The 17,500-nt window shown below is 39.4% G+C and overlaps 2 long non-coding RNA genes across 2 annotated transcripts in view; one reads left to right on the top strand and one right to left on the bottom strand.

Annotated features, from left to right (window-relative positions):
- Nucleotides 1–17,500, bottom strand: part of LOC139756568 (uncharacterized) — a 512,804-nt gene that overhangs the window by 175,213 nt on the left and 320,091 nt on the right. The gene's annotated exons all lie outside the window — the stretch shown is intronic.
- LOC139756566 (uncharacterized) overlaps nucleotides 1–17,500 on the top strand; it is a 155,426-nt gene that overhangs the window by 119,598 nt on the left and 18,328 nt on the right. Inside the window, exon 4 of the long non-coding RNA XR_011714382.1 lies at nucleotides 15,997–16,199. This is a non-coding gene — a long non-coding RNA (uncharacterized lncRNA). The remainder of the gene's footprint in view (nucleotides 1–15,996; nucleotides 16,200–17,500) is intronic.

Genomic DNA, 17,500 nt, shown 5'->3' with positions numbered 1-17,500 from the left:
AGTAATAACAAATGAAGATTGGATCATATAATTCTAAACTCTGATTTTCAAATCAAAAGTCTATGTCAAAATCCTGACGTAGATATTTTTACTTATCCTGATAATTAATCGAGTCATTAATAGAACTTGTTAATAATTCCCGGTTTTTTTTTCTCCCCAAACTCCCTTTCCTTTAGCATATCTGCACTCATGTGTTTTTAAGCCCGATTTACACGTGAACAGTAACAAATTGGCAACACAAATAGGGGGCTTCAAAAAAAAAAAAAAAAAAAGAAATAACGAAAAAAAATCTCAATAATCCTTTTCGTCGATTACCTGTTATCTTCCGAAATCCTACGATAATTGAACTCTTCCCCAATGGAGAAGATAAGGGGATTCCAAACGCTTTCATCGCGTGAGATATTTGACAACGAAATGCTCCGGTAATTGTTCATGCTATCCTCCAAAACACTTTGATTATGGCCACGATAGAGGCCACAACTATTGCCGGGGCTAAGCTAGGTGACCAGGTGGTTGTGGTGGTTCTTCTTCACCCGTGGTGGTGTTAGGTGACTAGCTGGTTCACCTGGAGTGGCGCCAAGGAGCTATGCTTCTTCCCAGAGTGACGCCCGATCTGAGGACAAAATCAAGCGAGGAGATGCAGCAGCAGCAGCAGCCACAACACCTCCCTCCGCCGCCACACACACACACACCTACCCACCCACACACACACACACGCGGGAACCCCTGTACGTACGTGTCGGTCAGAATTTAATGATGGAGCTTCGAGAGATTCGGCCGTACATAGTATACTCAGTATTATGGAGGTATAGCACCATCTAGGAACTAGATAGAGCACTCCGTACCTAGAACAAGTCGTCGTGGTATCTAGCGCTAATCTACGTCATCCCGCCTTCCGTATCGACCAGATGAAATGGTTTCTTGCGCTACATCCTCGACATAAGGATCTTCCGTCTCTAGAACAGGGTGTAACGGAAACGAGCGCACTATCTAGGAATCATAGTACAGCCTCTCACACATTCAGAACTCAAGTGTACTAGAAACGGTCACCCGACTGGGAGATAAAACTTCCATACCTAGAAAACGGCGGGATGCGAACCAGCGGCGGTCAGGAAATTTTTCTAAACAGGTCCAGTGACCATCTGAAATTCCTGCCGTTTTGCGGCGACCAAAATTAGAAATATATACATATATATATATATATATATATATATATATATATATATATGGATCTTCTAAATGAAGATGTTGTTTCCTTCAAAAAAAAAAATAATACTTCAAGTTAAGACATTCGACACTGTAAAATACTGTTATCGCAGCGCTACGTTCACACACACACATATATATATATATATATATATATATATATATATATATATATATATATTACACCGAACGCATCTCTTACCTATATCTATCGCTGTAACGCCCTATACCTTCCTACTGTGAGAAGGATATATGCTTTGAAAAAAAAGGGGGGGGGGTTCCTTTACCTCAACGAGATATGGAAATCATTTCAAACACATTGGCGTATCAGACAATAAAGAGAAGCGGCTTTGGGCGATCATTGTGTGAGTGTAAGACACCGCGTCCCATGCATCTGAAGACATTCCAGGCATTACAGAGAGCGCCGCTGAGTGAAATGCGAGTCACTGAAATGTCTGAAGGCTGAGTTTTGAATTTGTAACATGGAGGATAAAAAAAAAAGGGGAGAGGGGAGAGGGGGAGGGTAGGGGAGAGAAGCGATTTTTTGAGGAGAAAAAAAATAATATTAACCCACAGCGAGTGATCGCGGCAGAGGTCGAGTATCTTCAGTCGGCATTATCATTTCGGGGGGGTGGTAGCGATCGGTCGCCCGACGGGGACGCTCACCGGCGTCCCGACAGACACACACACACGCATTCCACACATATAGACACACCCATACACACACACACACACACATACGTACATACATACATCCATACATACATGTACCCCTTCTTCACACGTCCCTGGGGGGGTTACCCTTACCCGCGATCATATTTTGTAAGGGGTGATAAAATACGCCGAGCATACATTACCGGAGGACCTTGGTAGAGGAAGGAGGGAGGGAGAGGGAGAGTGAGGGAGAGAGAGTCACATTCTTACGAGGGAGCGCTGGAACCGATCGCCCCACGCACAGTTTACTCGCCCGCTGTCCGCTTAGAGGAACGGAGGAGCTAAAAGCAGGCCAGTAAACCTTTGATTATTAAGATTTAAGGTATTTTTTCCGCCCGCGAGCGGACGGGGAGTGTACACGGTTCCACCAACGTCAACGCTGCGGTGTTGGAAAACCCCGTAAAGACATCGTACCGGCGGTGTTCGGCGCGGAATAAAGCCGGGAAGAGCGGCAATGGGCGCGCGGACGCGGCGAGAGAGAGAGAGAGAGGGAGGGAGGGAGAGGGAGAGATAGCCCAATCTACCGACGCATTATAAATTCAACAGATCGTCTTCAGATCTGGAAACCCGGGCGATTACATGCCAGAGTTATAGATCGCTAATAATGGAAACACCGCTTGTGCTTATTAACTTGTAAACCCGGGCTTAAACGCTCCGAGATATAGGTGTCAGGTAACGATGGCGCCCATGCAATCGCCAAACATTCTCTTTACATATAGACGGATCTTTCAATCAAAGAGACGCCTCCTTGCATGACCCTATCTCTACACTCGTTTCCAGGCGTCCATAAAACCCCCCGGTGTCTTATCGGAACGTGTGTTACTGCCTTGCGAAAGCCAATTTATCACACCCTCACATCAATCAACGGGACTTTATCAATAGGACTTCTGTTAAGAGGTCGTCCAGGTGCCAAAAAAAAAAAAACAGACAGACAGACAGAACATTTAAGGAGAACATCACGCATGGCGCACACCATTTTGCATCACACGTCGAGATAACAGCGAAATAATACAGGGCTCGAGGGGGACGAACGATAAATAGGATATTAGCACTGTTCTCTCACATTCCCAGACCCTCCACGCTGTCCTGACGTCATGCACACATCTCATGACACGTAAAATATGCCCCCAGTCACACAGACACACACACACGCACACACAGAGGCCCCCCAACAGACGGGGGAACGGCTCGAAAATGCGAGACGAGAGCGTTCGGTTGCACCGGGGCCCCGACCAGACCGCCATTACAGAGAATCTCACCTTTGCCAGCGTCCTCGACGGCCATGTCTTCCTCAGTCGGTGAAATACGGCCTCACACGGCCTCACACACGCTCACAGAGCACCCATCGCAACGGGTTGATGCACCGGACACCGAAATCACACGGGAGGGGCGCGTTGCAGACCTGATTTCCCGTATTATCGCACAACTCCGATTAGGCGAGCACTGTACAGCACCAGGGCCCAAGATGGCGCCCAGGCAGGCAGGCTGTGGAAGGAAGGTATCCCCTACAGAGGGGTGGGGCTTACCCGGCCTTTATGTTAATAATAATTACTCTTTGAATATTGCCTCTTTCGGGCCGTCTTGCGATGGTTCTTGCATTCCTCGTATTTCACGTGTCGTAATCGTTATGGAGGGATGTGGGTTGGGGGGTGGGGTGTGGGGGGGCGATGGGGAGGGGGATGGGGAGGGGGGGGATGGGATGGGAAGGGAAGAAGAAGAAGAAGAAGGAGAAGAAGGAGAAGAAGGAGGGAGAGGAGGAGGAGGAGGAGAATATACCTTTCACGTTTAGTGGACAAGCGGCGAAAGCTTTATATACCCCGGTAAATAAAGTTATCATGGGAGTGGATGGCCACACGGAACATGGGCGTTGTTTTTGGTGGACGGTGGGTGGTGGTGTGGGCTTAAATGGAACCACGTTATCAAGGTAATGATTTAGTGCAGGTGTGTATGGGCCGTGGGGGGAGGAAGAACCCGTGGGGGTCAAACACACACACACAAACACACACTTCGAAACATCTCGTGCCAGCCACAACGCCCAGCTGATGAACAAGGCCCCGGGGCAGGTGCAACCATTATCGACACTTAATAATACTTTCCCGAAGAGATGACGTATTCGCCACTATTTTCTCCTCCCTTAACCACTGGCGATAAAGCAGAACACGTCACGATACATGGATGTAAACACCCACACACACACACTCACACATCCACACAGACACACGTACGTGTGAACAATGGAAGGTACTGATTCTAAAGCTACGATTTTGCTGGCCACGCCCGATGGAAAAAACGCCTTTAATGGCTGAGAAGCTTCCGTGACAAGGGAGTGCTATAAACACCCTGTTCTTATCGGCACAAGAGATTTTGGAATATGCCGGTAAGGTTCTTTCTAGCCGGCCATTAGACGTTAGTTTTACTCATTCCGACCACGGCGCTTGGCCCGTTATGTCCCCCAAACTTAGTGCAGCTATTGTGTCATTCTTATGAATGGATGCTATTTTTTTTTTTACATGTTCCTTACCACTCGCGAATTACCCAAGGACCATTCACACGTTACCTCTGATCGCATTTTTAAGACGTTGTTGTTATCATCATTACTGTCATTATCATTGGTAGTAGTAATAGTCGTAGTAGTGATATTATAATACTTCCTAATTACTGTCTTTATCAGGATAATTTTTATGAATACAGTAATTATTTATATCGTACCATAAGATCATGTAGGCAATTATTTTCATCATCATTATCACTATAACTATTTTCATTATCATTATTATTAGTATTAGTAATAGTTATAATTATTATGCTGTTTGCATGTATTCCTTCTTTTGCATTATTATTGCTTTCATTATTATCATACTTATTACATTTATTATTATTATTATTATTATTATTATTATTATCACTATTATCATTATCATTATCATCTCATTAATTCTTTTCTTTTAACAATATCTGTAATCTTAAGAACTACTTCACTACATCAAATCTTTGTCATTTGTGTTAAATACAATCAAAATAATCAATATGAAATTAAGAAATAACTGCTTGTGAGCTGTAACTTTTTTGTATTTCTAGTTATTTTGATCATAATAGATATCCTTCTTGTCATCATTATCATTTTAAAATTTCTATTACTACACTTGTATTATTGTTACCAAATAATTTTCTTAATTATGATTATTATAATAATTACTAGGATAGTAAATAATTTTCTAAATATACATATTATAAATATACATTATTATAAATATACATAATAATTAGTACGTTACTAAATAATTTTCTCAATATTCACCATATTAGGTACCAGATATAATTATCATGATAACAATTACCAGGTCACCTAATAATTTTCTCATTGTCCATCATGTAGGGCAACTGATTCAAATTATAATATCATCATAATTATTATCAACTTTATCATCATTACCATATCATTGTTATCATTTTATCATAATCATAATCATTATCAACTTTATCATCATTACCATATCATTATCATCATTTTATTATTATTATCATTCTATCATAATCATAATTATCATAATTATCAACATAATCGATATCATTAATACTGTTACTGCTATTTCTATAATTGTTATCATTATCGTCTTTACCATTATCATCATTATTACTTTTGTTATTATCATAATTGTTATTGTCAAAAATATTATGCTTGTCATCATGACTTTATTTCGTATATTACTATTATTCTAATTTCGTAACATTAAAGTAATTAAAGGAAAATGTTTGATGCTTATTCATTACTGGAGCCGATTTAAAATTTCATTGAGACCGGGAGTAATTAAAGATGAAACCGATCTACATCAATCAACTCCAACCATTCTGTCTCTCTGTCAATTCAACTATGTTGATGCCTTCCTAGTGATGTCTATCTGTAGACAGACTATATATATATATATATATATATATATATATATATATATATATATATATATATATATATATATAGACAGGCTATGGGTATTCTGTCCACCTATATGAAGCCTATCTAACTACCTGTCTGTCTATCGATTTACCGACGCAACATCTCGCTATCGCTGGACAAGACAAGACAGAGAAGTTGGAATATTTCTGAGGGTCGAGTTCAGACGCATTACTGCCAGAAACTCGACTTTCACAATCGGCCACCGGATAAGCAAATACTGAGGGGGGGGGGGGGGGGGGGGGTTTGATGGATCCTTCCCCACAAAAACACAAGCGCGATGAGGAACAGGAGGGAGGGAGGGAGAGGTGGGCCGGTGGCTTGGAGAAATACCACTATATACAGGTAGCCACTGTAACGCGTCGGTACCTCAATTTCATTACCCTCCCCCCATCCAAAGTCAGTTCCAGGAACTCAAGTGGATTATCTGATGGTGTGTATAATAAGGCCTTAAGCACCACCCACTGCAGAGGCCATCCCCGGCCGACGACGAGAACCACAGAGAGAGAGAGAGAGAGAGAGAGAGAGAGAGAGAGAGAGAGAGAGAGAGAGAGAGAGAGAGAATGGGCCTTTACCTTACCTATCCCCTATTACCTATTACCTATCCTGCCCCCACTCCTCTCCCCACCTAACCTCGCTCGCCTTCATGAACCCCGAACAACCCCGACCCACCCCCAAACATCGGACAGTGTGTCAACTGTACACTGAGGGAGAGAACATCTGGGGCCTTAATCACGTACAGGCAACTCCTCGAGTTCCGCGATGGTACATACCACGGACGCCGGCCGTCCATTCTTGAAGACGGTGGCCGAGTTTAATCCCCCCCAGACCACCCTTTTTTTTTTCTTCCTTCTTCCTTCTAATTCTCCTTCTTTCAATGAAAGATGAGCGTCACTCTACCACTCGCGCCAGATACGAAGACTCGCTCGTTGCCGGCCAAGTAGTCATGGTTAAATACACGACACAATTTTTGGGGGGATTCGACTTTCTCGATTTTTTTGTCAACGACTGAATCAAAATCATGCACTTAAATCTATTTATTCAATCAATTTATAATTACCCCAGAATACATATATATATATATATATATATATATATATATATATATATATATATATATATATATATATATATATATACATATATATATATATATATATATATATACACACCACTGGACAGCGTCTGTAAGTGGTCGTATCGCAAGTCGAGACGCCATCTACGGTGAGGTTCTCAATTACCATCGTCGATAGACGTAAATGGGTTACAACCTCGCTAGTTACAGGCACGCTTCAAAAGAACTCCCGTTACGTCTCTGCTCCTGCGCGAAAAGCACTTGAAACGACACTGCAGCACCTCCCCAGTAAAGAGGTCCTCAAGTTGTGTGTGTGTGTGTGTGTGTGCGTGGGTGTAATTCAGCATTCTCCTTGTTCAGACAAACATAGAGTGAGGAACAATACGCGTTAATGAGGTATTTCTGATTTACTGTTTTGTCAAATTCCACCTATTCCACGGTGGGCAACCAAGGGCCCTCCCTCGCCTCCCTACCTCCCTCTCCCTCTCCAGATGATAAGAAATGTGTCCTGTAAAAATAACAACACGGCGTTCTGGTTCGCATGATAACAATTCCTATAACAATTGCACGAACGATAACTTCGTGGTGGAAGTATTCAAAATGTGAATCATGGAGACTGGGCGAAGAAGGATTAGTGTCTCGTTATATTTATTATAATCATTAGTGTCATTATCATTATTACTATTACTATTATCATTATTATTCTTATCATTATTATCATCATTATTATTATTATTATTATTATTGTTATTATTAATATTATCATTACTATCATTATTTTTATTATTATTATTATTACTATTATCATTATTACTATCATAATTATTATTATAATTATCATTATCATTACTATTATCATTAATATTATTATTATTATTATTGTTGTTGTTGTTATTATCTTTATCATTCTTATCATTGTTATCATTATCATCATTGTTCTTATCGTTATCATTATCACTATTATCATTACTATAATTATTATTAGCTGCAGTTGTAGTAGTAGCAATACTATCGTTATTATCATCATTATCACCATTACTATCATTACAATTAATTTTTTATTATTGTTTCCCTTCTATGTCTGGTCGCCTTTTACCTCTGAGGGATGATATAGTGATAATACAGGAGAGAAGGATTTCTAACCCCTCTCAGTCGCCTTCTACAACACGCAAGATACATACAGTTATTTTTCTCTCATCTTCCCAAGTATACTACTACTACTTCTACAACTACTGCCATTATTATTATTATTATTATTATTATTATTATTATTATTATCATCATTATTATTATTATTATTATTATGATCAAAATCATTATCATCATCATCATTATTATTACTATTATTATTATCATCATTATCATTATTATTATTGATAATAATGATAATAATGATAATAATAATAATATCAATAATAATAATAAATAACATTATTATCATTAATCAATTTCAGTATTGTCAACATTTTACAAGGGAATAAATTCTAAATTCCATATTTGAATATTCAACAATTATTACATTATTTCATTTAATAGTCTTGTAAAAAATATTAAGAGAAGTGTGATGTTTACCGTTGAAGTAATTCACATCACTGTCTAATTATAGTATCAATTATATTCATAAATAGGTAATCCAAAATTTGCTTAAATTATTATGAAATTCATTTTGTATTATATTACTGTTTAATGATATTTTCCTTCGTTATGTGTGAGATAATGTTCCATTCTAGAATTTGTACACCATGATGCGTATTAGAAAAAAAAATTATTCACACTCAAAGTATAAAATCAGTAAAGGAAATTAATATCACCAAGGAAAAGAAATGCACGGACATATATATATATATATATATATATATATATATATATATATATATATATATATATATATATATATATATATATATATATTTCTTTTTTGTTTTTAATCGATATGGAAGCTTCAAAAATTAAATAGCTTCGTATGAGTATTTAATGAATGTCTAAATGAAAATTTTCAAAATACCATTCCCTTATGACATGGAGAAAAAAAAACACAGTGAAAGAAGATTTCTAATGGAACATACGAGGCATCTGTAGGAGCCTGGCGTGGAACTAAATAAAATGAAAATAGACAGTGTAAAGGGAACAACATTGAAATTTCTTAAGGTTGAATATATGAGAATTCTTACATTTAGACGCAGTTACGTGTGTGTGTATATATATATATATATATATATATATATTTTTTTTTTTTTTTTTTTTTTTTTTTTTTATACTTTCAACTGCAGAAATATTTTTCCGATGTTATAAAATTGAGGAACTTCATATTCTAAGAAGAATCCTCCAGTTTTTTGTCTGATCGAACACAGGAAGAGAGAGAGAGAGAAAGACAATGCGAAACCCGGGACCCATAAGACATCGGCATTTTCAAAAACAGCTTACAATGATCTATGGAACACCAGGAACCCAGATCACTGTGTCGCATTTGCCATACTTTCCCCTCTTCTACCCAGCCAAGGAAAAGGGAACGGGGAATGGGTGGAAAGAAGGAATTCTCTCCGGGAGGGAATGCCATGATATTAAAAGAAAAAAAAAAGAATCCTAACTAATCCCAAACCTGATGAATCTGGCTCAAAATTACACTAGGGGTGAGTGAGATTCGGAAGTAATAAACGCATTGCATTTATCAATAACGATAATTCAGAGGGGATAGAGATAGGGGGAATAATTTAACGCGCTGGGGGAAAACAGGTAGATGGATACGGTACATTTTAACCAACCAATTTCAGTCAAGGTAAAACAAAAAAAAAAATAAAAAAAAAGGAAAAGAAAAAAAAAGAAAATGGAATGTGTATTGATATATAACGGTCGACCGCACTATAAGCGAAATTTCAGAAAACGTGATGAGAGTGTATGGTAGGGTTTTTTTCAGGGAAACATGAGAGATGGAAGAAGGATCATTATACTCAATATATATATATATATATATATATATATATATATATATATATATATATATATATATATATATATACATACCAGTGAAGGTATAAAGATATATGGATATCTATTGGAATGCAACAGGCAGCCATACTTAAGGGAAATTTTGATAAGCCTGATGAATGTACGATGATGAATTTAGGAAACATGAATAGGAGAGGAGAGAGGGGGAAATTTTTTTTTACAAGCCAAATTTTGGTTAAAATGGAAAAAAAAGAAAATGTATGGCGAGTTACAACAATGAGCCATCCTCAGGAATATATCTTTATTTTTTTTTTTTTTTGAAAGCTAATGAATATATTGTGATGAATTCAGGAGCAGGAACTGCAGGGCATGAGTTAATGGATAAATTTCAGCAAGCACAAAAATTTTCCTGAAGGGAGAAAAACTGTAAATTGGCATACAACAGTCACACTCTGGGAAGAATTAGAAAACTTGATGAAGACAAAGGAGGTTTTAAAAAGCTTGATGAATACAGAGGAAGTTTTAGGAAGGTTCAAGAACACAAAGGAGTTTTTACAACGCTTGATGAACAACGCAAAGGAAATTTTACAAAGCTTGATGAATACAAATGAGGTTTCAGAAAGCTTGATGAATACACAGGAGGTTTTAGAAAGCTTGAAAAATACAAAGGAAATTTTAGAAAGCTTAGTAAACGCAAAGGAAGTCTTAGAAAGCTTCACGAATACAAAAAGATTTGAGAAAGCTTGGTCAACACATATTCTGATGAACTCAGCAGCATCAGTACCAAGAATGAACTGGTAACCAATGTAATTCCGCGTCAAAGAAAATCGTACATTGAAACAAATCAGTAATTCATTACTAGAGGAAAAAATATTTAGCGGCCATGATACACACACACACACACACACACACACACACACGAAAAAAAAAAAGCCTGGGAATGAAATTAGCAAAATTAAGGTTAACTTATGAACCTGATGCGAACGAAATTAGCAAAAAAAAAAAAAAAAGAAAAAAATAGGATTAACTTATGGATCTGATACGAAGGTATAACTGTAATTTGACACACGACTGACATATCTCACATGATGGACGAAAGTTATGCTAATCTTGATTCTGAACTTCGAAATCTGGACCTTTTTTTGGCGTCATGAATATATATATTTTTTTCTTGTTATCACGCAACATGCAAGAGACTGTGGATCAGTTCTACAACTACAACTGGTTTTCGATATATATATATATATATATATATATATATATATATATATATATATATATATATACATATATATATATATATATACATATATATGTTGTTACTGAAGGGAGAGGCATTAATTCCAATACAGATAAATGAGAAACATGAGTAATATCGTCAGCGCAAACATGGGAATGTGATGAATGGGGAGAGAAAGAGAGAGAGAATGTGATAAATGAGAGAGAGAGAGAGAGAGAGAGAGAGAGAGAGAGAGAGAGAGAGAGAGAGAGAGAGAGAGAGAGAGAGAGCGCTAAAGGTCAAGGTCATCTTTCCTACATCTCTTTTTTTTTTTCTTTTCTCTTTTCTTCTTTTCGCAGAGCTTACATACCTCACGGGTTACCACAGCCATGTGGCCTAGCAGTGTGTGTGTGTGTGTGTGTGTGTGTGTGTGTGTGTGTGTGTGTGTGTGAGTGTGCAAGCGGCCAGCGAACACACGGGGGCTCTCTTACTAGCGCTGGAATTACACCTATCGATCTGGCACGACGGACTTGGTCGATAAAACCGATTCCCATCGACCTCTCAATTACCCAGGAGCTGCGTTCATTTTCCTTCGCCATCTTTAGTGATACAATACGCTATATATATATATATATATATATATATATATATATATATATATATATATATATATATATATATATATATATCCTCTCCTCTCGCTTTTTTTTTTTAATTTTCCAAAAGAGGGAACAGAGAAGGGGGCCAGGTGAGGATATTCCCTCAAAGGCCCAGTTCTCTGTTCTCAACGCTACCTCGCTGATGCGGGAAATGGCGAATAGTATGAAAGAAAAAAAGTTTATACATATATATATATATATATATATATATATATATATTAGTGGAAGCTCATTCTTGTATTTTCACGTAATTTCCCACATTCATAAGCTACTGCTGCTGCTAATGAAGAATACGTTAACTACATTTCCTATATCTCCTCCACCATAATGTACACACACAGCACAAGCTATATCTTAAGAAGCCATTCCATCTAACCACTACCAGGTGACATCACCAACCCCGCCTGATAGTACAACACGACGCTGACTCTGACCAAATTTCTGAAGACCAGTTTGTGTAGGAAATGTCCTCGGAGTCCCTCCGAACTTCCCTTTATGATTTCCATTTAGATATAGATCATTTGCATAAGCAGGTTAAATGCGGCCTCCTCCCGCCTCCCCCACCACCACCCTCCACCCTCATCTTAACACGGTCGGACGTGAGTTGGAGAGTTGCTGAATGGGATGTGTGTGTGTGTGTGTGTGTGTGTGTGTGTGTGTGTGTGTGTGTGTGTGTGTGGTCGGTATAATCAGTAGGGACCAGAAGCTTCTTTTAATTACTGGTCGTTCAAGATTCTCTTTTTTTTTTTTCATAGGACCATGGTACATATGGGTGGGAAAAGAGGTACCATATTTTTTTTTTTTTCAAGGTGGGAGTCACATGTGTGTCTGCTACATCTGACTTTTACTTCTTTCATTTGTAAGTCAAGCTACACTGTTAAACGTTTTCGGTATTTCTGGAGATGTGGCTAAATCCTGTGTTTATTTAACAATTACTGTCTTCAAAGACATTCTGAAGTCGGTTTTATTTAGCCTCTTTATTTACACTTTGGGTTCCAAAATGTCCACAGTTCCTCCGAAAACTGTCGTCATTCCTCTTTTATTTTTCATTTTGTATTTCACCACGCTAAGTTGAATATATCTACGGGTGATGTAAAATGTTTATATCTAAGCATACAAAAAATATGTACACATCTACGTATGAATTCTAGTAGCCTGAAGTATACAAAAAAATCATTAAGTGCACATCTGTGTATGAATTCTGGTAACTTGTAATTTCATTTATGTTATACATCCTCTTATTCATCTCGGGAGACTTGGCCACATGCTGAATGAAGGTGTATATTTATATCATACATCCTCTTATTCATCTCGGGAGGCTTGGCCACATGCAGAATGAAGGTGTATATTTTCTTTGAATAATCATCCTGGACACCCGAGGAAAGCGTTAGAAATATTCCAGTCTGTGGATCTAACAACATGACACGCGACGGCCTTTAATGCCCCTGGCTAATGATAGGATCGAAGCTTAAACAACTAAACAATCATCCTTTGGAGGGGGTTGGGTGGGGTTGTTTGTGGTGTGGGAATCCATATATCGCAAAGAATTGTTTGTGGATTTTTTGAAGAAATTTCCTTCATGATATGAAAAGGACTCTGAGAATTTATGATCTCCTTTTTTCGTTTTGCAATTAAGTAAAATTCTTTAGAACCTCTGGAAATTCACAGCCATTATACAAATCCTGAAGCATCATAAATATTCCAAAACTCTATAGAAAAAATATTAAGCATTACATAAACTCTGAAGCATAATAATAATTATGAAGTATAACAATCATGATGCTTAAAAAACAAATTCTAAAGCATTAAACGAATTCTGAACCATTATACAAATTCTGGATCATTAAACAAATAACGGAGGAATCCAATCATTAAAGTTCACGCTGAATTTTGGCAAATATCTAATTCAAATTTCTAAAACACGACCTAAATCAAGCTCGTCGAATGAGATATAAAAATTTCTCTCTGAAATCAGGAACTACATCATATCCCGTCACTGCAGTATTTATAAACGACCAGATTCCAATCACCCTGTTACACACAGAGAAATAATAATAAAAAAAAAACCCAGTTTAAACGCCAAAAAGTGTGCCAGTAATGATGACCGCTCAGCACTCCGCCTAGGTAAAAATTTCACCCAGAATGAAAAAAAAAATTAAATTAAATTTCTACAACACGTCAGACAGAAATATACGTTTTCAGATATGCACCCGGCGATATGCAACGAGACCATCAGAAACAGACATTCTTCGTTGTGAATCTTTAAATTCCCTTCCACACCACCACCCCCCCACCAAAGACACCCACCCCCCCCCCAAACACAAGACACCACCTTCCCCACCACCCCCAACAAAGACAAGACACCACCACCTTCCTCCTCCTCCTCCTCCTCCCCACAACACCTTCCCTTAATGTGCTATACTGTGGTTCTCCATCAAACAATCGACAATTCTTGCAAGGCCAGCCTCCCCTCACCCCCCTCCATCGCCCTGCAACCTGATAGTGCACTCGCTCATTCAGAGCGCGATGTGTGTGCCCCCCCCCCTCATCAATAATCTGTTCATCATTCCCCCAGCACAGAATCGCTGACCAGAGTAGACTAGACCATCCACTGAGATAAGGTTACACACACAAAAAAATGAGGAGGAGGAGGAGGTAGTAGAGGTGGAGGAGGAGGCAGAAGAGGAGGAGGTAGTAGAGGAGGAGGAGGAGGTAGAAGAGAAGGAGGTAGTGGAGGAGGAGGAGGAGGTAGAAGAGGAGGACGTAGAAGAGGAGGAGGTAGAGGAAGGAGGAAGACGTAGAAGAGGAGGAGGTAGTAGAGGAGGAGGAGGAGGTAGAAGAGAAGGAGGTAGAGGAGGAGGAGGTAGAAGAGGAGGACGTAGAAGAGGAGGAGGTAGAGGAAGGAGGAAGACGTAGAAGAGGAGGAGGTAGTAGAGGAGGAGGAGGAGGTAGTAGAGGAGGAGGAGGAGGAGGAGGAGGGCGAGTCTTCTGCATGTTGATAAAAACGAGACAACTACCTCTCAATAAATGTGAAGACCCTGCGATGAAATGTCGAAGATGGGAGAGAGGGAGAGGGCTGGCTGGACACGAGAGAGAGAGAGAGAGAGAGAGAGAGAGAGAGAGAGAGAGAGAGAGAGAGAGAGAGAGAGACAGAGAGAGAGAGAGAGAGAGAGAGAGAGAGAGAGAGAGAGAGAGAGAGAGAGAGAGAGAGAGAGAGGAAACAAAAAAAAAAGACTGACGATTACAAAAATGTTTCTTGCGCTCTGTCGAGTATGCGAGTTATGAGTATTACTTAATACAAGGACATTATAGGAAACCACACGGCATGCCAAGTATGCATAACTGCACAGTGTACAATGGAGGACGAGGACGAGGAGAAGAAGTTCGCCTCGTTGGCGTTACTGACCGAATTTCCCCCCATCACTCAGCTGCTCTCAGACTTCCATGCAATCAACCATATTTCGGAAAGAATGAATTATCTGGAGAGAAGACTTGGTAGTAGTTGAGCGCGAAAGACACAATACTGCTTGGACAAACACCTGGTAATGAGGAGTGAGATGGGGTGGTGGTGTATATATAAAAAAAGAAGTGTGTGTGTGTGTGTGTGTTGCTCTCTCGAATCCTTTCCTTTGTAATGGCTGGCATTCCCTCAAGCCTGTATCACACTTTAATATGAATTAGGTCCCCCACGTGACGTCCATCGTCAACGACTCCATCTTACGACGGTCGCAGACATCAAGGGCTCACCGCCTTAGTTAGCTTCCCAGCGGGGCGCCAAGACAATTAGGTGTCGTTAGTCGTCATGAGCAATCATTAGACCCAATTAAACGTTATTGTACATGACACTGGGTAAGTCCCGGATGGGCTTTCCCACTGTGACTTCTATCATGGATTCTGAGAACCATTTGGTAATTCGAAGACGCATGCCACCACAACCACCCTCCAACCAACCCCCAAACCCCCTCCATCCCCCTTTTTTTCTAATTGGTTTTCGCTGAAGAGGAGGACAAGAACAACGCCACGTTATTAGTGCAAATTAGACGAGCAAAAAAAAATGTCATTTTCATCACATGTACAGCAGCTTTATGTACCATCAGTGGAATTGTACATTAGCACATTAACCTAGTAATGACGACCTTTCCTAATGACACTGCTTTAGTTTAAGAGGCCATAATAACCCGTGTTATTAACGCAAATTAGATCAGGAGAATTTTTATCTCATTCACAGCGCGTATGTCTGCCACCAGCCGATGGCTATTACTGGATTGGCACTGAGGGACATCACCCAGCAACGACATGTCTCTTTTTCCCAACACTTTTGGCCTGAAGATGAGCGTACTAGCGGAATGTGACTAGAGGATACAAGAAGTAGAAGAAGAAAAAGATGATGATCAAGTAGCAGAAGAGAAAAAGCCGTTCAGTCATCACCAGGTGAGTTGGTCCGCTTGTGAAGAAAAAAGAAAATTCTATTACAGCGACGGAATGATACTATGACTCTGCCGGTAACGACCATTGTCAAATGACTTGCTTAAGATTAGATGGTCATAATTATCTCCACGTTACTGATGGGAATTGCTTCAAAAACTCGGGTTTCCTCATGGAAAAGCATGATATATATAATTTATTCATTTATTCATTTATTATACTTAAATGCCGTCTCCCACGTTAGTGCAGTAGCGCAAGGAAGCAGATGAGGAATGGCACAACCCACCCACATATATATATATATATATATATATATATATATATATATATATATATATATATATATATTTCAAGTCTTAAGAAGCAACGATGATGTAGTGCAATTAATGTGTAAACTACTTCGAACCAGTTGTTACATTTTCACACCGAACAAGCGGTCTATTGACAGAAATCAATGAAAAGGCGAAATTCTACAATGCCTCCCAATTGCGATCTAGCTTTCAATTTTTTCCCTAAGCAGTGCTGCATAATCTTTTACTTCCCTGGGATGATTTTAATAAGCTTCATATGCATGTAAAAGTGTACGATTAATTCTCCTTATTTTCTTTTTTCTCCAAAAGGAAAATTACCGGAATGAACTGAAAAAAAAGAGTGAAATGACATGATAAGAATTATAAATAAAATATGCACAAGGAAAACAAGACGAGTGCGTGCGTGAGTGCGTTTTCAAGATCTAGTTTTCTTTATTTTTTTTTTACCTTGTGTTATACTACTGGAAACAATTGTTCCGAGAGAGAGAGAGAGAGAGAGAGAGAGAGAGAGAGAGAGAGAGAGAGAGAGAGAGAGAGAGAGGGGGGGAAACGGGGAGGTGGGGAGGAAGGGGGGAGGAAAGGGGGGGAAAATACGTTGGTAGATAGCCAAAGAATATTTCAGCTCTAAGCGTGCATTTGGGAAATACATCCAGCAACCACACTGACACTTGCGAATCTATATGGAAACAAACTATGGTCCGGGGCATTCAGGAAATGCCCTGGATTCTCCGGATGACCCCATTTTTCATGTAAATGCCACTTTGGGACTGCCCTTCTTTGGCTAAGCAAAAACACACCTGCATCGCCGACCCCGGGCGTTACGCCAGCCGTGTTCTCCAGCACGGAAAGGCTCTGCTAATGTGTGTGTGTGTGTGTGTGTGTGTGTGTGTGTGTGTGTGTGTGTGTGCATACACACGTACGTGCCATCTGGAAGCGCTTTTCCAGAGAGGAGCAGGATACATCAGCGGGGGACATGATACGGCAGAAGGGAACAGG

This window comes from Panulirus ornatus, chromosome 22, assembly GCF_036320965.1.
Source record: "Panulirus ornatus isolate Po-2019 chromosome 22, ASM3632096v1, whole genome shotgun sequence".
NCBI classification, from domain to species: Eukaryota; Metazoa; Arthropoda; class Malacostraca; order Decapoda; family Palinuridae; genus Panulirus; species Panulirus ornatus.
Note: the sequence above shows the minus strand (reverse complement) of the source record. Positions and strands in the feature narration are given on the sequence as shown.